The 27620-nt window shown below is 40.1% G+C and overlaps 1 protein-coding gene across 1 annotated transcript in view; it reads left to right on the top strand.

Moving 5' to 3' along the window:
• PIBF1 (progesterone immunomodulatory binding factor 1) overlaps positions 1–27620 on the top strand; it is a 133272-nt gene that overhangs the window by 53889 nt on the left and 51763 nt on the right. The window lies entirely within an intron of this gene.

Raw genomic sequence — 27620 nt, 5'->3', positions numbered from 1 at the left:
CATCTTGACATATAAGGACATCAGGTTGGTCAGGTAGGACCTGCCCTTCAGAAACCCATGCTGACTAGGCCTGATCCCCTGGTTGTCCTCTATATGGCCTGTAATAGGTCTTGGGATGATCTGCTCCATGACCTTGCCTGGTACCAGGGTCAGACTGACAGGTCTGTAGTTTCTCAGATTCTCCTTTCTGCCTTTCTTGTAGATAGGTGTTACATTTGCTACTCTCCAGTCCATTGGGATCTCCCCAGTTAGCCAGGGCTTCAGGTAAATAATGGAAAGCAGCTTAGCTGAGCACGTCTGCCAACTCCTTCAGCACACTTGGGTGTAGCCCTTCCAGCCCCATAGACTCGTGTGTGTCTAAGTGGCATAGCAAATCATTGACCACTTCCTCTTTTATTGCCATGACCTCATTCTGATTCCCCTTTCTGTCTCCTAGCTCATGAGTCTAAATCCTTTTCCTCAGTTTGTTCTGTCTTCTAAGTGTCTGGATGAAAAGAGCCACTTGCTAAAGTTTCCTGGTCCTGCTCTAAATCCTGGATGTGTATATGCATTCTATTTCAGTTTTGTGATTATGCCAATAATGTAAGAATCGCTTTCCAGCGTATCAGAGTGGCACATCACTGTGGAAGATGTGCTGTGTTTTTGCTCCAAGTACTTGACATGAGATGCAACTTGGCTAAATATAAGTGTGCTCAGCATGGGTACTACAAAGGAGTTTCAGACGTGTAAGATATCATTATAGTCAGTAGAAATACAGTAAGCACAAGCAGAGGCTTTGGAGAGCAATACAGTTGACCAAATAAAGGTTACTGCTTCAGGGCTGCAAAGGATTCTTTATAAGCCTTTGACTGCAGTGACTAGATTTCTACTAGTCATACTGGGGATCTAACTTAGAGGTAGGAACCTAAGCTTAAATATTAAAAATTGCATAATATTTGTGGTTGAAAGGCACCTAGAGCTGGTTGCCCAGAACCATATCCAAATGGCTTTTAACTGTTTCCAAGGATGAAGACTCCACAACCCCTCTGCGCATTCTGTTCCAGTACTGTTACCTTCACAGTAGTAAAAAAGTGTTTTCTGATGTTCAGATGGAACCTGTGTTGTTGTTTGTGGCCATTGGTTCTGGTCTTCTCGCTGGGCACTGCTGAAAACAGTCTGGCTGCATCCACTTTACACCTTAGTGCTTTTAAGTGTTTACAGCTGATCTGGTAAAGAACAATGTCAGCTGTGCAAAAAATGGAGAAACTGTAAGTAGTAGAATAGAATAAACCAGGTTGGAAGAGACCTTCAAGGTCGTGTCCAACCCATCATCCAACACCACCTAATCAACTAAACCATGGCACCAAGCACCCTATCAAGTCTCCTCCTAAACACCTCCAATGATGGTGACTCCACCACCTCCCCTGGCAGCACATTCCAATGGGCAATCGTACTTTCTGTGTAGAATTTCTTCCTACCATCCAGTCTGAACCTCCCCTGGTACAGCTTGAGACTGTGTCCTCTTGTTCTGGTGCTGGTTGCCTGGGAGAAGAGACCAGCCCCTGCCTGTAGTAGCATGATGATAAAATAAAAATTAGTGTCACAGTGACGTCAAGGAATCTCTACTAACTTAAGCCCTACAGCACTTTCATAAAAGAAGCATTTGAAGCGTTTTAGAATTGGATTTAGCAAAATTTAGTTGATGTGAAGTAGAAAGCAATCTTATGTTAGTGACATAAGAGTGGATTGGCTGTGAGTAGGTTTTATTTCTGTTTTCCTATCCCATATTTCTTTTCTACAGCATTCTCTAGGCTAAGATGTGGTATGATTACCTGAGCAACAATTCCTGAAATACACGTTTAGTCTATATATCTAATATTAAATAAATAAATCCTCCACATTCAGTGATGTGTCAGTAACATACAATAATTAAAATAGCTCAGAAAAGAAGTTAAGTGGTTTTCAAACATTTTAGTTTTCTCCCTGGTATGTAATACTACTCAGTGCGAACTTGTACTAATGATTATGGGGGAGAAAATAACATTTGTGAAAAGTGAAAATACTTGCAATTGCAAGCATTTAATTTATCAATATATTTCATTTATTAATATTTGTAATATTTATTAATATGTATTAATATAAATTTCATACATATATTTCAATATAAAATAGTTCATGCAAACCTGTCAAGATATTTTTTTCTGTATTGTCTTGATATGAAAAGTCATAAAACAAATTACACCAGGTTCTCTGTAAAGTTTAGGCTTGCAGAACTTTAACTCTTCTTAGTTGTAATTACTAGGAAAATGTTGACTAATGTTACCTTTTTTGTCTTTCAGAAACATACTTGTTTTGCTGGATAGTAGTCGTATTGACTATACTGTGTTGTCTTAAACAGAAAATGTTTCCCTTTTTAGTACACTCTGGAAGAGTGTACTAAAGGAAGAGAGTAGTATAAATTAGTAGAGAGTAGTATAAATTAAGTTACAGTTTAAACAGTAGGCTTACCTTTCACTTGCCTGTTACACTTTTAATAACTATGTATTATAGCTCATCTCTTGGATAATTAGACATGTTTAAGCAGCACTTCTTCAATCCTCTCTCAGTATTTTTGAACCATATTTGCAATTCTAGCAGTTTTTGTACTTAGTTCCCTTGGCCTCCTGACTCCACTTACCACCCTACAAAGTAAATCTTTGTATATTGAGATTGATGCCAAGATGCCAACAGTACAAATTATAATGTATGATTCATATTACAAACTCTCAGAACATTTAATGGTGTGCTTGTGCATTCCTATGAAATGACAAAGTCAGATATTTTTATGCATGTAAATGTACAATCACTGAAAAAGATACTTTGTTGTTGTTGCATGTGTGCACATTTCATATCAATTCAGCGATCTTTAAATGCAGTTCTAAAGCAGTCATTTTCTGTTACTGCCACACTAAGGCTGAAATATTAAATGAATAGTTTAAAAATAATCATCTGACATACTAAACTTAGTTGAAAAATAGAACCATGGTATGTTTTCAAAATGGAGATACTATAATAATGGAGAATCTCCTGAAATAAATAAAAAACAAAAGTAACTGAAATGTGGTTTTACCAAAGAAAGAACAGTTTTGCCAGTGCAACACTGATGTATATAAATGGGTTTGTAGATTAAAAAAAGTAAATCTGAATTCCTGTCCTACCAACTGAATTGTGCTGAAGACCTCTTCCTTTTGACATTTTTTCATCTTTATTGCATACTAATAATGGTAACAGTTTCAGAACTAATAATACTTACAAATGTAATGACATTTTGAGAAGGCTTTGAGAAAAAGATATTTTTTCTAATACAGTCCAAAACCCACACAATTTCACTATTGAAATTCAGTGGCAAAAAAACTGGCAGCATGGTTTCTCAATCACTGAAGGTAAAAGAAACATTTAAAATTAGTACTGTACAAAGGTTTCTCTTCTCTTCTTGAGAAACCTGTTTTTATTTTGCTCTTCTTCTGAACAGCCCTAACCTCCAAATGTCTTTAGGGTGGTTTTTGTGGTGGTTTTCTTTTTTGTTCGTTTGGTTGGTTGGGTTTTGGGGGGGGTTGTGGGTTTTTTTGTTAGTGGGGGTTTTGTGTGTTTTTTTCTCTTTTTTTTTTGGGGGGGGTGGGTGTTGTTTTAAAGATACATGAGCTATTTGAAATCAGTGAGAAAGGTAGAATGGGAACTACATGCCATCATAGTTGGGGAAACTGGACTTCATAGGAGAATAGTAGCAAAGTACTGTTTTGTTGCTTTTGTTGTTGCAATTTAAAGTACAAAACTCTGGAAAAAGTCTTTGAAGTAGCAATGATTAGTTAATCCTTAAAAATAAATGAGCGTGCATGTTATAATTCTTCTTGTGTAGATTTTAGTTGCTTTCATCTCAAAAGTTTATCATCCTGTTCTCTGTCTTCATAAGAGTACTAGATACTGCACTATGCTGTTTATTTTATTAATCATAGCTCATGCTGTATTTGATCGTGATCTGAGAGATGTCTTGAATTACTTTAAACACATGCTTTAGATTCCTATAGATCCATAGTACAGTTGTTGAGCATACCCTGCATTTCTAAAGCAGCAAAAAGAGATGGCTCACATTAGTATAAGAGCTTGCTTCCAAGCCAGGAATGACAGATGCTGTTACAGCTGAGAAATGTAGTGTTTTAGGAGAACACTCAAACAGTAGTTAACTTAGGTCAAAGTAGAAAAAATTAAGTTGCCTTAATGTAGACTGGAGGTAAAGGTACTTCAGTGTAGATGTTGACTGTACAAATTGTCAAACACTGTTTCAATTCAGTAAATCTGAATTGCAACATCTGAATGAAAGAAATAGTTCTGGTCTCTAGTCTCATTTGAAATTACCAAAAATAATTTCATGTATTTCTCATTGTAAGTAAATACATTTGCAAGAATTTTTTTCTGTTGTTGCTTGTATTTTCATGTTGTAGAATGTGTAGATGACAGCATACCGAGGAATGGTGAAGATGGCCTGTATTTGACTTAGCTGTGCCAAAGCAACGTGTTTGTCCTGTTTTAATGTTGACCTGATCAGCCAGTGTCTTTAAGTTTATTCCATGATGTAGAGAGTAATTCATATTGTTGTCATTTTTTTTAGCAAGAATGAAAGGTAATAGAGTAAATGAAAATTTGAAAAGTATAGGAAAGGTAGTAAGAAGACAGAAGTACTGGCTGTATAGCATTATGTATACTAATGTTGTGTCTACCATTAATACACACTATTGTAGAAACACAAGAGAGGTAATAGCAGAGACTTGACAGCATGGCACTGAATATACGAGCAAGGTGTTTTTCATTGGAGCGAGTCGTTCGTCATTGAAATGGGCTGCCCAGGGAGGTGGTGGAGTCACCGTCCCTGGAGGTGTTCAATAGGAGATTGGACATGGCACTTGGTGCCATGGTCTAGTCATGAGGTCTGTGGAGACAGGTTGGACTCGATGATCCTCAAGGTCTCTTCCAACCTTAGTTATACTGTGATACCAAAAGTCTGGACACACTATTGACAATTTTGGTTCCTGCAGTAATAAAAATGTGTATGGATTTACTTTAAATGGTTCTTAATTTAAGGAGCTTTGTTTGTTTGTTTGTTTGTTTGTTTGTTTGTTTGTTTTCAGAAAAGTCCCTAAAAATGACATAGAAATAGTAACTTCTCAAATCTGTCAAAGTCTTTACAAACCTGCAAATAATTCTTTAGAGTCTGGCAAATAAAATTAAAAGAGTTATTTCTTGTCATTGACAAAAAAACCCCAAACCAAACAACCAAAGAAAGAACCCCAAAACCACCAAAAAACATGTAATGGGTGAAAAAAGCATGATTCTCTTGTTGTAACACAAGTTTTGTTCTCTGATTAATTGATAATGTGTGTTATGGTAAGTGGCAAATGACCATAAATTCTTTTGGCTTTAAAAAGATAGGCTTTATATAAAAAAAAGTTCCACTGAATTGTGTTGCATTCTGTGACTAGGTGAAAAAAGATTAATAAAGAACAGTGTCCTCTATTTTGTGGAGGCCATGTTATGATGAGATAAAATGCTAAATATTCTGTATTTTCTCAGTGTTTGTGCTTAGTATTTTTTATTCCTCTGAAGTGGGGAATTTCACCTGAAAGTTCAAAGAAAATTGTTCAAACAGTTTAAGCCACAGGCCACTTCAAAATTAAAAAGCAAGAAAAAAAGCCAATGCATATCTACAATAGCATTTCTCTCTAAGTAGATATTCCTTACTCTTACTGACATATTTTAAATCGAACAAGAATTCAGGAAAGTCATGGGATTTATGTGGGTCAAACAAGCTGATCTCTGTGGTTAACTTTTGGCTGTATCTAAGACACAGTTTGTTGTGGTTTTGAATGTATATCTGATCTAGCTTTAGCCTATTCTAACATACTGTTGTTAGTTTCAGTACAAAGCTAAGTGGAGACTGATTTACTGTTGTTAGCTTTTGTATTGACTGGAGCCTTGGAAAATGCTCCTCATTATTGAAAGCTCAGATCTCTCTTTGAAAACCTGCTGTGTCCAAAAGACTTGCCAATTTTAGCAACAGTCACCCAGATGTAGCAATGTTTTAAGAGAATACTCATTCCCTTAGTTGTTTGTCTCCCTATATGCACATTCACACACTCTGGTCTAAGGACAATTTCCTTTATCAGCATTCAAGCCATGTCACCTATGATAAACAGTCCTGCATTCTCATGCTTCATCCCTTTTTACACAAAGCTGAGGATACAGAGCACGAGATCCAGAATTATACTATCATTTCTGATTTTTCTTCACATCTCCAGGGCTGTCACCTCCACTAGTAACTTTCTCATTGAAGGTAGCTTTCTCAGATTTCACACTTCTGGGTTTTTTTGCTTACTCAGCTTTAAAGAATGAAAATGGGTATTTCATTCAAGGTTCAAAACATTGACAGAACAAAACTTCCTAGAAATTATGGATGGGGTCTCTTCTGAAACAGTCTCTGAGCTCCTTGACTAAAACAGGAAACCTGGATAGAGGTCCTGGTTAGACTGAAAATATTTTTTATCTTCAGTCCCATGACAGAGACCTTTTACCTCCTCCAAGGACTTCATTCCAGTAACGTGTAAGGCTTAAGAATCACTTTGGAACTTAAGAATAGGAAAAAGTGTTCACAAAGTCCTCTGTCTTGTCAATTAAGTATCATTATGTGAATAATGTTGGGATGCCACTATTTTAGAGATTTAAAGAATGGTTTTGGTTGGAAAGGACCTTAAAGATCATCAGGTTCCAACTCCCTGCCATGGACAGGGACACCTTCTAGACCAAGTTGCTCAAGGCCTTATCCAAACTGGCTTTGACTTCCTTATAATTTACATTTTAAAGTCAATATGGGGTTGCTCAGCCTGGAGAAGAGGAGGCTCAGGAGAGACCTTATTGCTGTCTACAACTATCTGAAGGGAGGTTGTAGAGGGACGGGGGCTGGTCTCTGCTTCCAGGCAACCAGCACCAGAACAAGAGGACACAGTCTCAAGCTGCACCAGGGGAGGTTCAGACTGAATGTTAGGAAGAGATTCTTCACAGAGTGATTGTCCATTGGAATGTGATGCCCGGGGAGGTGGTGGAGTCGCCATCATTGGAGGTGTTTAGGAGGAGACTTGATAGGGTGCTTGGTTGCATGGTTTAGTTGATTAGGTGGTATTGGATGATGGGCTGGACTCGATGATCTTGAAGGTCTCTTCCAACCTGGTTTATTCTATTCTATTCTATCTCCTCACTTAAGAATGACTGATAAATGGAAGTGGTTTATCAATTGGCAGAATTGCTTGTTAATAGTAAAAAAATTAAAGTGAAGAGTAATGATTCAAACATTATTTTCAAGGATACTGAAGATCACACAGGATTGGTCATCTTACCTTAGACACCAGGAGGAAATGTAAATCTTTCTCTTCAAATGTGGACAAAGCAAGAATGAATTTGAGAAGCTTTTTTATTATTTCCTAGCTGGGAAAGCTGTTGAGTGTTTCTCTTTGTGTTGCTTTGGCCAGCCAGAATCATCTGTGCAGTAAATACCCAACATCCTGTAACAAGGATGATTCTGCTAATGGAAATACCACTAATGAAGTTTTTCTAATATGACTTCCTATATCTATGTTGAGGAGAATGCTAGTATTCTTAAAAATTTTACCTTGAAATAGGGTCATATTTTTCATGTAAGCCTCAGAACTCTCCCCTGCCAGGAGTACTGCCATATTGCCAGAAGTAGTTTTTCTATTCATCCCAGGTATTGAGTAGCCTGATACAAGGAAGTATTTATTAATGTTTATGGCTGACTCACTCAGATTCTTGACTTATATGACTAGGTCACTGACCTCTTTTAGGATAATGTGACTAGTGCTTCATTGCATACTGTAGTTTGAAATGTTTGTCCCTTTGTCAGGCAATAAGAAAAACTCCTTTCACTCTTTAGCAGTGAACTTTACGCTTATATAGCTGGCATGGTAATAATTGATGGTAATAGACTCAAGACTTTTAAATACTTTGTTTGTGTGTGACAGAATGATCCCAGGAAACCTTGATGTCTCAGAGCTTTCTCATGGGATGAAAAATCTCTGGTGCTTCTAATAGCAATCCAGTAGAGCCTGTCACAGTGATAGTTCCCAACACAAGTTCACCCCTGAGGTTTGCACTGGTCTGTTTTAGCTCCTGAAACCTGTGGGCGTTATGCTGCTTTCAGAGTGGTGATTCTGCAGTTCTTATTGAAGATTCCTTTCCCATTAGTCATAGTATTTTTGTGGGGAATACAGGTTGAAGTCACTAACATTGTGGATCTCCTGAAGCAAATTTATCTGTAATTGCTCTTTAAGGTGTATTTTCTGTATGCATGTTCACAGTGCACTCTCTCTATTCCTTGCCTTTGACCATTTATGGTTACCTGAAATTCAGAAATTGGGAAGAAGTGAAAATAAGAGCGAAACTTCATCCCATTTGAATAATAGCAGTCAAAGTATTAAATTGTATGGCCTGTTAGTATTGCTGAGAAAATGATGCTTCAGTGTAATGTCCCTGTAAACACTGCATCTTCAAGAACTGCTGATAGTAAGCAGACTTTCTTGTTTTCTGAAAGACTTAGTCCATTTTGAATTAAGACAAGTTGAACTAATAGCCTGTTAAGTGGTTTTAGATTAAGCTTAAGAGTCTGGTTCCAACCTCGTTCAGGCTTTAACAATGGAAGAATGCAATACTGAGAATGGAGCTCATCATGGACTAGAGTTTAAAATACTCTGGAAAAATATTAAACACCTTCATCCACTTTGATCTTCTTGTACTAAAGAAGGCAAAAGAATCATAGAATCAATAAGGTTGGAAAAGACCTGAGAGATCATCCAGTCCAACCTATCACCCAACACCTCATGACTAAACCACGGCTTCAAGTGCCACGTCCAATGCTCTTTTGAACACCTCCAGGGATAGTGACTCCACTACCTCCCTGGGCTGCCCATTTCAATGGCCAATAACTTTTTCTGTGAAGGACTTTCTCCTCACCTTGAGCCTAAACTTCCCCTGGCACAGCTTGAGACTGCCCTTCCTAAATCCATGTTGGCTAGGCCTGATCCCTTGGCTGTCCTTCAGGTGCACTGTGATTGCCCCCAGGATGATCTGCACCATAATCTTTCCTGGCACTGAGGTCAGGCTGATAGGCCTGTAGTTTGCACGTTCCTCCATCTGGCCCTTCCTGTGGATGGGCATCACACTGGCTAGTTTCCAATCATCTGGGACCTCTCTGGTGAGCCAGGACTGGTGGTAAATGATGGCAAGTGGCTTGGCCAGCTCATCTGCCAGCTCATCTGCCAGCTCTCTCAGTACCGTAGGGCTGATCCCATCTGTTCCCATGGACTTATCAGTATCCATGTGGCTCACCAAGTCCCTAACTACTTCCTCATGGATTTCACGGGGATTATGCTGCTCCTTGACCCCATCTGCCAGTTCAGGAAGCCAGTTATCCTGAAGGTCCTCCTGCCTTACTGTTGAAAATGGAGGCAAAGAAAGTATTTAGTACCTCAGCCTTGTCCTTATCTTTAGTTACAATGTTCCGCTCCAGGTCCAATAAAGAGTGGAGGTTCTTCTTGCCACTCTTAATAGCATTAATATATTGATAAAAATGCTTTCACAGTCTTTCACAGCAGTGGCCAGCTTGAGTTCTAACTGGACTTTTGCCTTTCTAATATTTCTTCTGCATGATCTAACAACATCCTTAAACGTATCATGAGTTGCCTCTCCCCCTTTCCAAAGGTGATACACCCTCTTTTTTTCCCCTTAATTCCTTCAAGAGCTGGTTGCCCATCCAGACTGGTCGCCTTCCCCAGCAGCTCATCTTTCGGCACGTGGGCACGGTCTGTTCCTGTGCCTTTCAAACAGCTCCTGTTTGAAATAGGTCCAACCGTCCTGGACCCCTTTGTTCTTAAGGGCTGCTACCTAGGGTACTCTCCAAATTAGTTGCTTAAATAAGCTGCATATCATACAAAATAAGGTTAACAGTATAGTAGTGACTAGATTAGTTTTCACTCAGGACCTAAATAGTCACACAAAACAGGTAACTAGCATCATTCAGACTGAAGTGCGACAGTTCATTCTTCAGCTTTTAAAGGGAAATTAACTTTCTAAATTCCCCGTTGAATGGAAGTCTCTTTTGTAAACCACTAGAATGCAAAGGGTTAAAGCCATGTTTTAACCTACTGTTTTTTACTGAATCTGTTCCTTTACATTTATCAAAGGAGTTGATGTTAACAGTGTGGCTGTGTTAAAGGGGCCTTTCCAGCTGCTGTTCGTTGAGTACAAGAACTGCATCTTCAGTTACTTCTTTAGTTGCATGATAGATGTAGCATATTCCAGGGCTCTTAGCAGAAAGAATGGTTAAGAACAGGATTGATACTGTGCAAGGACTGAACACAAAGAGTAGCAGGAGCTTTGTCTTTCTATTCCACAATCAAAATATACTACTTCTATATTATATCTAAAAGTTTAAAAGAAAAGGTTGTAGGCACTCAGTTGGTATAGGGAAAATTTGGAGGTCCGAAGTGTCTTGTCCTCAAGTCCCATTAGGGATAAAGGCTTGTAAGAATAAATATTTGATTTCAAGTCAAGTAAGAGAAAAAGAAAAAGGAAAATTATGTTTCTTAGATGTGCAGAAGAAGTTGCTAAATGCTGAGAGAAAATGGGAGGTGAAATACAAAAATTAAGACATATGTAGAAAGGGAGAAGAGAGGTGGACATACTTAGAGGAAGCAGAGAAACAGTTGACTTGGTTAGTCTAAGAACTAAAATAAATAGTGCTTTTTGCTTGGGTCTTTCAGGAGCCAGGTGATGGCTATATCCCATCAAAGGCTTTTCTAGGAAGGTATGCATGTATTTTTATTGCAAAGCCTTTGAGTAGCCTCATAATTTATTGGTTCTGACTTCTTTATTTTCAAATCTGGATTTTGTTTTCTCTTTTCTGTGTTCTTCCAGCAATATTACTCTCCTCAAATTAATAACTTCAGTAGTAAGAAAAAGTAGAGATGCTGTATAATGGGAAAGCTGTCTGTCTATGTAAAAATTCTCTTATAATTGTCAGACAACTGATAAAATACAGAAAAGTATGTTGTGAAAGCAAATATGCTCAAGAATGGAGACAGCTTGGAGTTAACTGATTGTTTTTCAAAGTAATTGCATTTTTGAAGTATTTTCATTTTCCACATGCCTCAGCAGGTAATATAGCATAATTTCATAGGTAACATAGGATAATTTCATAACTGAAGAACTGGGATAGGCTACTTAATAGAAAACTTAGATTCATTTGACTTCTTCCTGCTTAGAAATGAAAAGAAATTAGATGTTTTTATTAGTGTCAAAAATATCTTGGTAATCTGTTTGTTCAAAATTAATTTATTCCTCTGTTTGAAGCTCTTAACAGCATGCAGAATGTGACTGTAACTCCTTCCTTCTGTTTTGGGCATTCAAAGTATATTCCATATTCTCTATACTATTGATGCTATTGTCTTAGGTGTGTTTATTATCCTTACAGTAGCTACAAAAGACTCTCTGATTAACTTGAAGGACATGTAAAGTTCAGGAGAATATTTTTTGCAGAAATATATGTATCATCTGTGGATAATGGGATAGCATGCCACCCAGAGGGACCTGGACAGGCTTGAGAAAGTGGATCTGTCTGAACCTCAAGAGGTTTCACAGAATCAACCAGGTTGGAAGAGATCTCCAACATCATTAAGTCCAACCAATCACCCAACCCTATCTAATGATAGATTAGATGGTGTTGATTAGATGGTGTTGGGTGATAGGTTGGACTTGATGGTCTTGAAGGTCTTTTCCAACCTGGTTAATTCTATTCTATTCTATTCTAATCAAGTGGACCATGGCACTACGTGCCTCACAGTACTGAGTACAGGGGTAGAATGACTTCCCTGCTTGCGGGTCACACTACTCCAGGAGGCCATTGGCTTTCTTGGCCATGTGGGCACACTGCTGGCTCATGTTCAGCCTACTGTCAATTAGTACCCCCACATCGCTTTCTGCCTGGCTGCTCTCCAGCCACTCTGTCCCCAGCCTGTAGTGCTGCAGGGGGTTGTTGTGGCCAAGGTATAGAACTTAGACTTGTTAAATCTCATACTGTTAGGCTGGATACATGGGCAGAGTCTGTCACAGTCCCTCTGCAGAGTCCTCCTACCCTCTAATAGAGCAACACCAGCTCCCAACTTGGTGTCATCTGCAAACTTACTGATGAGGGACTTAATCCCCTTATCCAGATCATCAATAAAGATATTGAACAGGATGGGGCCCAGCACTGATCCCTGGGAGACACCACTAGTGACTGGCTGCCAGCTGGAAGTGGCACCATTCACCACCACTTTCTGGGCTTGGCCCTCCAGCCAGTTCTTAACCCAGCCATGGGCTGCCAGCTTCACCAGGAGTTTCCTATGGGGGATGGTGTCAAAGGCCTTGCTGAAGTCCAGGTAGACTACATTCACAGTCTTCTCCACATCCACCAGGCGAGTCACTTGGTCATAGAAGATCAGGTTGGTTAAACAGGACCTGCTAAATCCACGCTGGCTGGGCCTGCTGTCTTTGCCGTCCTGAAAGTGCTGTGTGACTGCACTCAAAATAATCTTGCCTGGCACTGAGGTCAGGCTGACAGGCCTGTTTACTAACACCAAGTTCAAGATCCTGCCCTGGGATGGGGCAGTCCCAGATATCAGTGCAGGATGGGACTGAGAGCAGCCCTGCAGAGAAGGGTTTTGGGATATTGATGCATGAAAATCTAGACATGAGCCAGCAACAGCCCAGATCCTAGGATACATCAAAAATATTACTGGCAGATTGAGGGAGGCAATTCTGCCACTCTGCTCTACTCTGGTGAGATTTCACTTGGAGTGCTGGTTCCCGCTCTGGAGTCTTCAGCACAAGAAAGATAAGAACCTCTTGGAGTGGGCCCAGAGAAGAGTCACAAAAATGCTCATTGAATTATAGAATAGTTTGGGTTGGAAGTGACTGCCAAAGGTCTTCTTGTCCAACCCTGCTGCAGTCAGCAGGGATGTCAGTAGTGTGGCTCAGTTGGTAGCACATAAGACCCTTAATGGGAGGCTTGTGAGTTCAAGCCTACAGTGGGCACTAGTGGCCTCCCTACTCTAGTCATGAGGTCTGTGGTGACAGGTTGGACTCGGTGATCTTTGAGGTCTCTTCCAACCTTAGTGATGCTGAATACTGATGTCCTCCATTAGATCACCTTGCCCAGAGCCCTGTCAAGCCTGACTTTGAGTATCTCAAGGATGGGACCTGTGGTAGTTTGGCCCACCGGCATTAACAAGAACTCAGCTCACACAGCCAGGGAAAGCAAATGGAAGCTATATTTACAAGCAAAACTACACTCTACAGTGGAATGCAATGAATATGTACAAATATACAGTATTTACAGTATTTTACAGGTATTTACAGGCAGAAAACAGCACAGAAACCCCCTGAATGGGGAAACTGCCCCAATACCCCCTATAACCTCCCCCCCTTCTATATTTAATTAGAAGGAAAGAGAAAAGAAGTTAGGAGTGCTGTTAGCTCCAAAAAGCATCGTTAGTGTGCTTATCTCATGGTTGTTAGATAAGATCCTTTCCAGCCAGGCAGCCAGAAGAAAGGGAAAGGAATGAATGTGGGAAACAAGACTGCCAAGGGTACATCTCACATCTGGCCACTGAAATTCGTTTGGAATAATCTCTTGTTTTCCTTTTTACTCCCAACTGTGGGTTTGTTTATACTTCTTCACTCTTCTGCTCAAAAATCTGCAGCTAACTTTTAAAAGCATAGCCTGAAACTGTCACAGGCCTCAACCACCTCCCTTGGCAACCTGTTCTGGTGTTCCACTACCTTCATGGTTAAGAACTTCCTCCTACCATCCAACCTAAACCTAATCTTCCCTAATTACAAACCATTGTCTGTCGTCCTATCAGTACAGGCCTTTGTAAACACTCTCTTTCTGCCCTTCTAGTAGGCCCTCTTCAGGTACTGGAAGGTTGCTATTAGGTCTCCCTGGAGCCTTTTCTTCTCCAGGCTGAACAACTCCAGCTCTCTCAGCCAGTCCTCATAGGAGAGCTGTTCCAGCCCTCTGATCTTTTTCATGGCCCTCCTCTAGACCAGTTCCATCCAGCCCGTGTTTTTCTTGTGTTGAGGGCACCAGAGCTGGACACAGTACTCCAGGTGAGGCCTCAGCAGAGCAGAATAAAGTGGTAGAATTACCTCTCTCGATCAGCTAGCAACAATCTTTTGATGTGGCCTAGGATATGATTTGCCTTCTGGGCTGTAAGCACACACTGTCTGTTCATATCCAAGTTCTTATCCAGCAGAACTGCCAAGTCCTTTTCCACAGGGTTGCTGCTTTCTATCACCTCATCCCCCAGCCTGTATTGATAATGAGAATGGCCCAGGTGCAGGACCCTGTACTTGGTCTTGTTGAACCTCATGAGGTTCACCAGAGTCCACCTCTTCAACTTGTCAAGGTTCTTCCAGATGAGGGGCGGAACAAATCTCCTATGAGGAAAAGCTCAGGGATGAAAAGAGTTGGGGTCATTTAGTTCAGAAAAGAGAAGGCTCTGGGGACACCTTATTGCAGCTATTCAATAATTAAAGGAGGCTTAAAAGAAAGATGGGAACAAATGTTTTAATAGGGTCTGTAGTGATAGGAGGAAGTGTAATGATTTAAAACTAAAAGAGGGTAGATTCAGACTAGATATAAACATGAAATTTTTCACAATTGAGAATGGGAAACAGAGAGGCCGGAGAGGTACTGTCCTTGGAAACATTCACAGTCAGGTTGGAAGTGGCTCTGAGCAAGCTGATCACTGCAGTGGGGTTGGACATGGTGACCTTTAAAGGTTCTTTTTATCCCAAAATTCTATGATTCTTTGATAATGACAAACAGGGATAGCTACATCTTGAGACTTGTAACAAACCAGCTAGGATATAACATTTTATTGTTTTATAGTTCCCTCTAAATCTGAAATGCAGTTGATGAGCTTACTTTTAAAGTCATATGAAATGGAGAGAGTTCTTCATGCTGTCTCCTTTGTTTTCCTATTCCTGGTAATGTTAATGTGGTTCTAGTTATTACCGATGCATAGGAAAGGATAGACATCTTATACATAAAAGAAGACATTAATGTTCCCTTACCCTTTGCTTGTCTGTCAGTCATTTTAGTATCCTTTGATTATGTAAGACCCATCTCTGCTAGCTATTACCATTATTGTGTCTTTCCATCCTTTGCTCTTCTAACAGAAACTTTCCTGGGCTGCCCAGTTGCACTGAAGCATACCCAATGGCCTGCAGGCAGCTTAATGGAAGTTCATTTAAGTTCTGAAAGACAGCTGGAAATCCATGTATTTTTCCTGTGTCATACTTAGTTTAAAACAACTGCTGAAGATGCAGCTATAGTACTCTTTGGTACATGGTTTTTAATATTTTAATAGCTTACATGTAGCATTCAGATGGTAATAAGGAAATGCAAATTATCATGTGTATGACTACATGTCATTCTTCTTGTCTTTGAAGGCAACATATGGGGTTTTCTTTGTAAAGAGTAAGGTCAACATTAGCCAGAAGTGTACCCTGACAGCACCCTGAGCTGTGTTAACAGAGTAGTCAAAGCATCAAGGGATGTCTAGTTTTGCAATATGCTGTACAAGTAACATAATGATAAACTACATTCACTCTAGTGGAGAGACACCAGAATGGTCAAGGCTGGAACGCTTGCCCTATGAGGAGCAGCTGAGGAAGTGATTTGTCCAGTTTGGCTTCCAGGATACCTAACAGCAGGAACGCAATGCCTGTGAGGAGGTCACCTGGGAAGATGGGGCCAGACCTTCCACAGTAAAGCATAGTAAGAGGACAAGAAAACATCAGTTGAAACAGGAGTTGAAACTTAGTGTAAGGAAAAGCTTTTTCACTACAGCCAAGCATTATTATAGGCAGTCTCTATCCTTAAGAGCTCCCAAGACTGAAGGGGCTAAAACTTAGAGCAACCTGTTCTGATTTCATAGCTGAGCTTGCTCTGAGGAGGATGCTGTGTTAGCTATCCCCTAAAATCCTTTCTGACCCAAATTACTCAGTAATTCAATTTCACATTTGCATTGTTGAGATCTTACTTATAATCATAGACTTGTTTTAGTTGGAAAAGATCTCTAAGATCATCATGTCCAACCATTGACCTAACACCTCCATGGCTGTTAAACCATTTCCCGAAATGCCATGTCCACACATTTCTTGAACACCCCCAGGGATAGTGATTCTGTCACCTCCCTGGGCAACCTGTTCCAATGCCTGGCCACTCTTTTTGTAAAGAAATGTTTCCAAATCTCCAATCTAAACCTCCTCTGGCAAAATTTCAAGCCATTCCCTCTTGTCTTGTCATCCAATGCTAGAGAGAAGAGATCAATCCCCACCTCACTGCAGCCTCCTTTTAGGTAGCTGTAGAAAGCAATGAGGTCTCCCCTCAGCTTTCTTTTCTCCAGACTAAACCATCCCAGTCCCCTCAGCCTCATAAGACTTTTTCTCTAGACCTTTCACCAGCCTTGTTGTCCTCTGGACACCTCCATCAACACAATGACTTTCTTGTAGCGAGGGGCCCAAAACTGAACACAGTACTTGAGGTGCAGCCTCACCAGTGTCAAGTACAGGGGCACAATCACTTCCCCACTCCTGCTGGTCACACTATGCCTGATACAGGCCAGGATGCTGTTGGCCGCCTTGGCTACCTGAGCACACTGCTGGCTCACATTCACAAAGCTGTCAGCCAGCACCCAAGGTTCTTTCCCACCAGGCAATTTTCTGGCCACTCTATCCCAAGCCTGTAGCATTGCCTGGGGTTGTGTGTGACCCAAGTGCAGGACCTGGCACTTGGCTTTTTTAAACCTCATACAGTTGACCTCAGACCATCAGTCCAGCCTGTCCAGATCTCTTTGGCGAGCCTTCCTACCTTCCACAGAATCACAGAATTGTCAGGGTTGGAAGGGACCTCAAGGATCATCTAGTTTCAACCTCCCTGCCATGGGCAGGAGCACTTTCCACTAGATTGGGTTGTCCAGAGCCACATCCATCTTAGTCTTAAAAACTTCCAGAGATGGGGCTTCTACCCCTTTGGGCAACCTGTTCAGTATATTACCACCTTTATGGTGAAGAACTTCTTCCAGCACATCAACACTCCCACCCAATTCACTGTCATCTGCAAACTCTCAAGTGCACTCAATCCCCTGATTCAGATCATTGATAAAGATATTAAAGAAGATTGGACCCAATACTGAGCCATGGGGAACACCAATTGTGACCAGCTGCCAATTGGATTTAACTCCAGTCACCACCACTCTTTGAACCCAGCCATCCAGCCAATTCTTAACTCAGCAAATGGTCCACTCATCCAAGCCATAAGCAGCCAGTTTCTTCAGGAGGATGCTGTGGGAAACAGTGTCAAAGGCTTTACTAAAGTCCAGATAAACAACATCCTCAGCCTCTTCTTCATCCGTTAAGCAGGTCACCTTGTTGTAGGAGACCAGGTTTGCTAAGCAGGACCTGCCCTTCATGAACCTCTGCCAACTGATTCTGATTATCTAGTTGGCCTGCACATGCTGCGTAATGGCACTCAAGATGACCTGCTCCATCACCTTCCTGGGCACAAGGTCAGACTGACAGGTCTATAGTTCCCCAGGTCCTTCTTCTGCCCCTTCTTGTAAATGTGTGTCATGTTGGGACAGTCAGTTTGGACCTCCCCACTTAGCCAGTACTGCTGGTGTATGATGGAAAGTAGCTTGGTGAGCACTTCTGTCAGCTCTCTCAATACCCTTCAGGTGGCTGCCATCTAGCCCCATAGACTTATGCATGCGTGTGTAGTGCAGCTTTACTATCCTTCATTGCTAACTGTAGCACTTTTAGGAGCACATTCTTAACAGACAAGAGGGTATGGCTGTACTTTGAACTCTGCTTATCAGGAAATCATACCTCTTGTGAGTGATATAAAGGATATACCAATCATTTGCTAAATTATGGCAATTTGAACCCTAACCTTCTGACTACTCTGCCAGAGTTTCAGTGTAGAACATGGAGGGGGAGAACAGTCTCTGCTGATACAAGTGGTTACATACATCTTTTCTACCTCAGATGTCAGAGGAGCTTTGTCTGATGGTCTCCCAGTTAGGCCTATTTCAGAAAATTTGTCCCTGCTTTCTTATTTTTCACCCTGTCCTTTTCTGGGAAGTTTAGCATTGACATTTCCTTATCTTATTTTCTCCTTGCTGATCACTCAAAAGGATACTTTATTTCATTACTGTGTAGAGTAGAATTTGATATTACTAATTACATGGAGGTTACATTTGTGGAATTAAGAACTTAAATATTTGTATGTCCATCTGTGGCTAGTTTAAGGAGGCATATGGCATTCCAAACATTTTTCTTCTCTTTGTAGCTGTCTGTGAGTTTAATGCTGTGGGGGTTTTATTTGTTAAAAAGAGAAAGACTTTTCAGTATTGCTCTTGTCACTTATGTAACTGCTCTTCTGCCAATCATGTCACATTGATGTGTTCCCTCTTGGCATTAAATCATATAGCAATCACCTTTCATTAAGCATATATTTACATTTAAAGGTACCTTGATGAATTTTCTGTTATAGAAACAGCAGCATACACAACAATAGGCAAAGTCTGTTGTGGAAGGTAGGGAATAATACTGTTGAAATATTTTTAAGTTTTTTAACAGTGTGAAATTTATTATGTTTAAATACACGGAATGTGACTTGAATTTCCCAATTCAAACTGTTACCTTTGTTACTCTTTCAGTCTCTGAGTTTACTGCAAAAATTTTATGAGATGGTTAGTTGCCCTTTGCTCAGCAGTAGTTTTTGTATAGAACTAAGAGAACAGACTGAGGGAGCTGGGGTTGCTTAGCCTGGAGAAGAGGAGACTCAGGGGTGACCTTATTGCTCTCTGCAACTACCTTAAGGGAGGTTGTAGACAGGTGGAGGTTGGTCTCTTCTCCCAGGCAACCAGCACCAGAACAAGAGGACACCGTCTCAAGCTGCACCAGGGGAGGTTTAAGCTGTAGGTTAGGAGGAAGTTCTACAGAGAGAGAGTGACTGCCCATTGGAATGGGCTGCCCAGGGAGGTGGTGGAGCCACCATCATTGGCAGTGTTCAGGAGAAGACTTGATAGGGTGCTTGGTTGCATGGTTTAGTTGATTAGGTGGATGATAGGTTGGATGCAATGATCTTGAAGGTCTCTTCCAACCTTGTTTATTCTATTCTTAAAAGAAATAAATCATACCTGGGGTGCTGATTGACAGTTGCCTAAACATGAGCCAGCAGTGTGCCCAGGCAGCCAAGAAGGCCAATGGCATCCTGGCCTGTATCAAGAATAGTGTGGCCAGCAGGAGCAGGGAAGTCATTGTGCCCCTGTACTCAGCACTGGTTAGGCCACACCTTGAATCCTGTGTCCAGTTCTGGGCCCCTCAGTTCAGGAAGGATGTTGACTTGCTGGAACATGACCAGAGAAGGGCAACGAAGTTGGTGAGGGGTTTGGAACACAAGCCCTATGAGGAGAGGCTGAGGGAGCTGGGGTTGCTTAGCCTGGAGAAGAGGAGACTCAGGGGTGACCTTATTGCTCTCTACAACTACCTGAAGGGAGGTTGTAGACAGGCGGATGTTGGTCTCTTCTCCCAGGCAGCCAGTACCAGAACAAGAGGACACAGTCTCAGGCTGCACCAGGGGAGGTTTAGGCTGAATGTTGGGAAGAAATTCTATACAGAAAGAGTGATTGCCCATTGGAATGGGCTGCCCAAGGAGGTGGTGGAGTCACCATCAGTGGAGGTGTTTAGGAGGAGACCTGATGGGGTGCTTGGTGCCATGGTTTAGTTGTTTAGGTGGGTTGGATTGGTTGATAGGTTGGACACGATGATCTTGAGGGTCTCTTCCAACCTGGTCTATTCTATTCTAAATAAAATTTTTGATGTAATAAAGTTGATGGTTTGGAATGCCATGGAAAATCAAATGGAGGATAGTGTGCACAGAAAATATGACTAGAGACATGAATTTTTAATACATAAAAAATACATACAATAGACAAAACCATATTGCAGAGGAGGGATCCTTTTCAATTTGTCACTTCAAAGTGAATTATTTAAAACATTGAAGAATTTATCTGTTTGAGCAAAGATGTAATTTAGGCAATCATGCTTATTTTGCTGCTGGTCCAGATGTGTGTTCCAGCTCAATTCAACATGTTTCTCATACTTTCAAGACTAGAGACCTTTGCTATTTGATGTGCTAGTGCACAGAGATGCAAGAGAGAGCTTTTTACAGTTCATTGAGGCTGTGCCAGAAACAATAGAACTGTTTAGCTGCTTCTGACTGCTTTTGGCTTTAGGTAGAGTTGCTGGTATCTACATCCTTTAACTTGGCTATGTTTCCCTTTTAGATTGTTGTCCTGTAGTTAGGAGAATTCTGTGAAGTTATTTCCTTTGTTATCTCTTCAGTGGGCATCAGAGAATTTATTTAATAGCCTTCCTGTTTGAAAAAGAGGAATCTGTTATCTGGTTTTGGAGATTATTTTGGAGTTTTATTCAAGGGATTTTGTGAGATGTTAATTCCCATATTTGGATTCACAAACTCAAGGGATATATAAGTTGACTAAGATGTATAGGCAAAGAGAAAAGTAACTATGATTAGACTCCTAAAAATTATCGGGGTGACTCTGTTCTCCTATTTCTGTGTCTAAAAAAGGAGGAAATGCTGAAATTACATGCCATTCCTTACTACATGCTTGTTGGCTTCTTCATATCTTTTCTTTTTGTCAAGGATGCTATTACTAGTATCTCTATACTGATAAAGTTCAGTTACATTATTTTACTAGATTTAGTGTTTATTTCATTTAATCAAATAACAAAGGAGTTAATGCAATCAAGATGATGGTTACTTAAACCAAGTAGTAACAGTCTGGGCAAGTGACTCTGAGTGTACTAATCATGCATCAGCAGCATTGAATTAACACAGAACAACCACCACATCCTGTTTCATTTTTAAAGAAAGCATGACAGGAATTGCTCATCTTTTTTTACGGTAGCCCAAAAGTAAGCACACACTTTCAGGAAGTGGAATGCTGGATTCAACATCCGTCACAGCTCTAGGATCAAGAGGAAGCTTCCTAGTTGAGGTTTCTTGTGAATTTCTCATGACTGAAATACAACTCCCAAGCACAGGCTGGGTGAGGCCAGGCTGAAGCAGTTTCTGCCATTATTGTTGAAGCTGAATCTTAGTGCAGGAGTGAATCTCAAGTTTCACACAGTCAGAGCCGTCCAGAGCCAAGGAAACAAACTCATTTCAAACCCTGCCAATCAGCATGATTTAACAGATATATCTAAAGCAGACTCATCTTTCATATTGTTCAGTCTTCCAGTTTTTGAAAGAGATGACTCATCATGGCAGTTAGGCCACTGTAGCTGTCCTAGTGGCATAATCACAAAGATAAGCAGCTACCTCTATATTAATTCTTCAAGATGTGTCTTTTATATCCATATTCTACAACCCCAACTGTAACTTTGCTCTTTACTAGTTGCATTACAGGTGACTGAGAAAATGGGTGCAGCTGCTAACCTTTCCCAGGCATAAGGCACAAGATTACATGGGAAGTATACAGGTTTTCACTGGACCCAGCAGGGAAAATTGTCCAGTATAGTGTACATTGGACTTTAGTCTAAGTAGGGTAGAAAGAATACATGGGTTCTACATGCTGAAGAACTCCACTTATTGCATAGGTAATTTGGGGTTCTGATGTCCTGAAACTACAGGTGGTGTAAAGCAGTGTTTTATCTTCCTGAATCTGAATGTTTGAAACTAGCACTTCCTACAAACTGCAATATAATATACGGATTTTTTGGCCTCAAGGAAGTTGTTTCACAGAATGAGGATCAGAGGCCAAGACATAACAAATGCTTAGAATACTGCAAAACACAAAAATCTGCTTTGAAGCAAGCAGCTTTAAACACAGCTTCTAAGCTTTCTCTCTCAGATTTTACTAAACCACATGCAAAAGTACTGTATGTTTAATTACTTGATACGAAGCAAATGTAACATCTGGCAAGAACTTGCATGTTAAATCATGTTTACCCTTTAGCATTTAAGCTATACATTTCTGGATTATTTTTTTAAATAGCAATTTAAACCAGGAGTACTGTGCTGAAAAAATTGTCAGCATGCTATTTGAGGAAAACAAATTGCAAGTGAAAACCATTTCAGCAAAGAAATTTTTCATTGTTTAAACCATTTTAGATGGCATGCTGCATCTTCTGTTAAATCATTATGCTGCGAGCTTTTCTTCTGCTGGAGGTATTTAAATGTGCTATTGCTACAATCATTGTTATTTTAGTCCAGATTGGAAATAATTTAACATATTTGGTAGTCATTAACGGAGCAGTAGATGGTAGAAAAGTCTGAAAATACCTATAAGGGTAGTGTAATAATCTCCATAAAATAGGGGCATGTAAATGAACACTGAGAGTTTTCTTACCCATGTTATAGTAAATATTAGAACAAACTTAGTGCATGAAACCAGCCAGATAGATGCACCTGACTTTTATTCAGTGTCTCATAAGCTGAGCAATGAATGCATACATAGTGGGTAGCATGTGAACTCAATTCATGGGAAATTTTTGATTGCTCAGAAACAAGCCAGCCAGCTCACAGTGCCAAGGATCAAAAAGCAAACCAGCGAAAACATCCTTTGAATGCCTATGTTTGAACTGGAGTCTCACGTTTTGCTACCTGTGTGGACAGTGTATGCACAGTCTGTAACATGACTGAATTTAATTTAGGTCTATCTGGACTGCTGTTACTCCTTCTGTGACTTCAAGTGGCACAGTGAAGAGTAAGGAAAACTCTGTTCACAGAAGCACAGAATGTTAGGGTCTGGAAAGGACCTCGAAAGATTGTCTAGTCCAACCCCCTGTAGTTTTATACTTAGCTTTTGACTTCTTGGAAACAAGGAAGCCGTAACAGCCAGACATAGTTTGCAAAAAGTGAGGAAGTTAAACTGGAATTGAACCTCATCTTGAAAGAAGTACAGATAGGATTTGATGAAGGATTCCAAACTACAAGGGTGATATGGGAGCAGGAAGAAAGAAAACCAGCAGATGAAGACTAGGGCTGTAAGACAGGAGAGGAAGCTGAATAGGGTAGGAACACAACTGAGAAGGAAAACAGATACTCTAAGTAGAATGAAAATAGAATTGGAAATTAGAAGAAGTCTGGGCTGGCACTGGGACAAAGAGGGAGGAGGTCAGAAACATTAGAGGACATGTTGGGACTGGAAGTGGGAGGTTTGCAATAGGACGGGTTAGGGAGGTAATATCTGTAGGATTTAGACATCTCCGCAAGTCTGGCCCTGAGCCAAAGAACAGGCATTTGTACAAAAATAGGAGAGCATATTGTAATTACTCTAAAGATCTGAAACTGACCCATCTGTGAAGTCAGGATGATTTCACGAGTTACAGGGTATTCTTTAAACTTGAAAAATAATGTCGAAAATAGTTCCTAAAGAGCTTTAGGTTAGGATAATCAGGTTTTCAAAATCAACAGGTTGGTGTTCTGTATAATTTTGGTAGGACGCTCTGTGGAAAATGTATAATTTGTATTTACTTGCTTGGCACTCTTTCCCATTAAGAAGCTTAATACTAGGGTTTACTGCTTCTTGAAAGCTTAATTTTACAAATTCACTGTCTTCTAGTGTACTTCATTTTTCAGATACACTTTTGAGGAGTACTGGAGTACATCTCAAATTTTGCCAGTGGGATAGACAATTGTAAAGCAGAAAGTCTATTTCTGTTAGGAAAAACAGATTAGACTTGCTATCTCAGTACTTATGGGATGTTTATAAGAAGTTGGAAATGTTGAGTGAATCTTGTTTCACAAACATATTTGATAGAAAACTTTGAATATCAGTATTACATTAGGCTGTGCTGGATGTGTTTATAGTTTCTGCATTCAGAAAGCAGTTGGCTGCTCTATATTTTTCCATATACAGACTCCATGATTTTACCATTAAATCTTTTCATTTGGTCTCACTGTATGCAGAGTTTGAATTAGATCATTATCCTCCATTCACAAAACCTGACTCCTCTAATTGAACTGTCTCATAAACATCCTTAAAAAACAGAGTTTAAGTGCCTCTCTGAATTCTTTACCCCAGAAATAACATTTTTGATAATCATTTTGTCACCCTGGTTTAGCAAACTTCAGGTATTATTGACCAGTCATCCTAAAGGTGCACAGACATAAGGAAAAACAGACAAGGAGAAAGCCGGGATACTCACCAACTTTTTTGCTTCAGTCTTTACTGGCAACTTCTCTTCCCACACTTCCCAAGTTGATGAACCACAATACAAGGCCACTATACAGGGACCAGGGAAGCAAGGTCCCTTTCACTGGTAGAGAAGATCAGGTTCACGGGCAGCTGAGGAACCTGAACATACCTAAATATATATGAGATGCGTTCCAGAAATTGGAGAAATTGGTCAATGTGTTTGCCAAGCCACGGTCCATGATATGTGAGGGGTCATGGCAGTCAGGTGAAGTTCTTGTAGACTGGAGAAAGGGAAACATTGCACCCATTTTTAAAAAGGGTACAAAGCTGGACCCCTGGGAACTGACAACCTGTTCCTCTGTGCCTGGGAAGATCATGGAACAGATCCTTAATATCTTCATCAATGACATACAGCACAATCAAGTGCACCCTCAATCAAGTGCACCCTCAGCAACTTTGCAGACAATACCAAGCTGAGTGGTGCAGTTGACATGCTCGAGGGATAGGATGTCCTTAGGAGGGACCTGGACAAGCTTGAGAAGTGGGCCTGTGTGAACCTCAAGAGGTTAAAAATGACCAAGTGCATCCGTGTCAGGGCAATCCCTGATATCGGTCCTTGATAACAACCCAAAACAATCTATGATTCTAACACCTCAGAGTTCATTCCAGATGATTCTCACATGTGGCATGGGGATTTTTTTTTTTTTTTTTTTTTTTTTTTGGCATTCATTAGCTCAATCTGTAATTTCCTATGCATTTCCAACCCTCATTCTTCTATGAGACAAAAAGAACTCTACTCTTGTACTGTCAAATTTACTAGTTTCTTGATGGAGAAAAATCCTGCACACCCGCATTCCACTGTTTTTTTCCATAATTGTCGTATTAAAGCATAGGGTGGTTTTGTTTTCTTTTGCTTTCCCTTAGAGACCATCTAGGCAGATTAAGGAATGTATTTTGACATTGTGTTACATGGCTCTATACAGACGTGCACATACACTTGTGCTGAAATAGTAGCCAAGAAGCCAGAGATGCTATCTGGCCAAGTAAAAGCAAATATGACAAAGAGACTCTGAATGGTACTGCAGTGGAGGAGTTACTAGTGAGCTCAACAGCAGAGTAAGGTCAAAAAATCCCTGACCCTTCATAACCTTACCAGAACAAAACAGATCATGCACATGTAAGCTTCTGTGACCTTCCAAAACAAAGTACAAAGTCTTTTTCTGAAGTTACTGTTCATGATTGGGTTGATAAGCCTGCTCTGTAAGATGATTGAGCAGATCTACAAAATCATCAGAGAACTATGTAGTCCAGAAAGTAGGTACAGAGAATAGCCTATGTTTATGCATGTTTCCAGTGTATAAGCTGTGTACAGAACAGAGAATTGAACCTCAGACTAATCTGAGATCTGGAGCTCTCTGTCCAGGAAGGCATTGCTATTCGTTTTATGTAACAGCAGAAGATAAGAATTTGTTGTTGTTAGTCAATAAATACAACATGTACATAAATTTAATTTATTGTGTTTCATTGTACCTATATTGGCTGGATTACATGTATCTGTGTGAACACTTACTCATTTTGGAGCAAAACAATCTTCCCATGGTCGTAAATGATGTGTACAGCAGAACAGATTCAGTGTCATGTCTGCAGCCAATCATGTACAAAGTATGGAGAATGTACGAGTGCTGAAACTTGTTTTGTGTGGTAAAACATAAATAGAAGCATGCAGTCTGAGAGCAGTAATGAAATACTGAAAGTATCAGCACTTGAAAAGCATCCTCAAGTAAAATTAACAGCAGTAGTTGATAACCACACAGAACATTTGCAGTTTGAGTGCAGTAACTCTGAGAACAAATGTCATGCTATTGAAAATTAAAATTGCTTTTTAAAAAGTGATTTACTGATGAGTGCAGGAGGCAGAACTTTCAGTGTCTCAAACAGTCTCTGTGGGAGCAAACTCTTCTATTGGATTGTTTACTTATACATTGATGTCTACAGAATGATTATAAAGAGCATCATAGTGACACCTGTTTCTTCAAGTTAATTCTAGGGAAAATTGCTTCCTCTTTGTGCCTTAGAAACATTCCTACATCTGCAATCCTCAGGGAAAATACTTGAAGTAATCCCCTTGTTTTTGTTAAACCCTCTCAATCCCACCTAAAGATTAGGTGCTAAATAAGATGGAATTGTGTTGCAACTGCTATTTGACAAATGACAGCTAACATAACAGCCATGCCGAGTTAGGGTAAAGGTTTATCTGGCATTCTAACTATTTGTTGTTAGATGACTTCTGTGTGATAAGTACCATCTTGCATTTAATAGTTGTCAAACGATGCTCTGCTGTGAGAGATCTCAGTATCCTCTTGAGTAAGTGTTAATTTTTAGTATCCACAGCATTCTACAGTAAGGAATTTCACAGCTCTTGTGTGTGAGTAGCTACTTCCATTTGTTTTCGTTCTGCATTTGTTAGCTTTACTAAATGCATTCACATTCATCTGCTGGAAAATACAGTTGATTTCTATTCTCATTCTCCATGCCACTCATGATGTTGTTACAGATCCTTCTCATTTCTTTCATTCCTTACACCATCTCTTTTCCAAGCTGTAGAGTCCTATCTTGTTTGAATAATTTGTTCCACACAGTGCAACAGGGTAAGCACATGATCTTGCTGGTTATCAAAGGTAATCCTTACTACTCTGATGCTCTTACCAGTTCTTTTATATTCCTGGTGTGGTGCTAGAATGGCAGTCAGCATTCAGTATGCAGGCAACAGCAATGTAAAGTAACATGATGATTTCTGTATTTTCTCTATTGACGTCACAGTAATTCCAAAAACATTGATTTTGACCATTATTTAAAACTGAGACAAAGCTTTCATAGGTTTATCTGGAATAACCCTGAGATCTCATTTGTCAATGAAAACAGTCAGCTAGGAGTTAATCTTTTTTTATATAAATCACATATGTTTTTATGTTATTTAATACTAAGATTCAACTGTTCTTCACATCACACTCATTTTATATAGTTCAGCAACTCAGTATTTTACCAACAAACTTTTCTACTCCTCTCTTCTGAGAATGCCTGTTAAGTATAATGAGTAGAATGAATGAAGTCCACTTCTAAATGGAATATTATTGGTCACCTATAATTACCTTGCAGTGATATTCTCAAAAATGTAATTCTCAAAAAGCAGAAATGAAGTACCTTTACTTCAGAGCACTAGAAGAGGCTGCCCAGAGAGGTTGCAGAGCCTCCTTCTCTAGGGAC

The sequence above is a fragment of the Dryobates pubescens genome, chromosome 7 (assembly GCF_014839835.1).
Source record: "Dryobates pubescens isolate bDryPub1 chromosome 7, bDryPub1.pri, whole genome shotgun sequence".
In the NCBI taxonomy this organism is placed as follows: domain Eukaryota; kingdom Metazoa; phylum Chordata; class Aves; order Piciformes; family Picidae; genus Dryobates; species Dryobates pubescens.
Note: the sequence above shows the minus strand (reverse complement) of the source record. Positions and strands in the feature narration are given on the sequence as shown.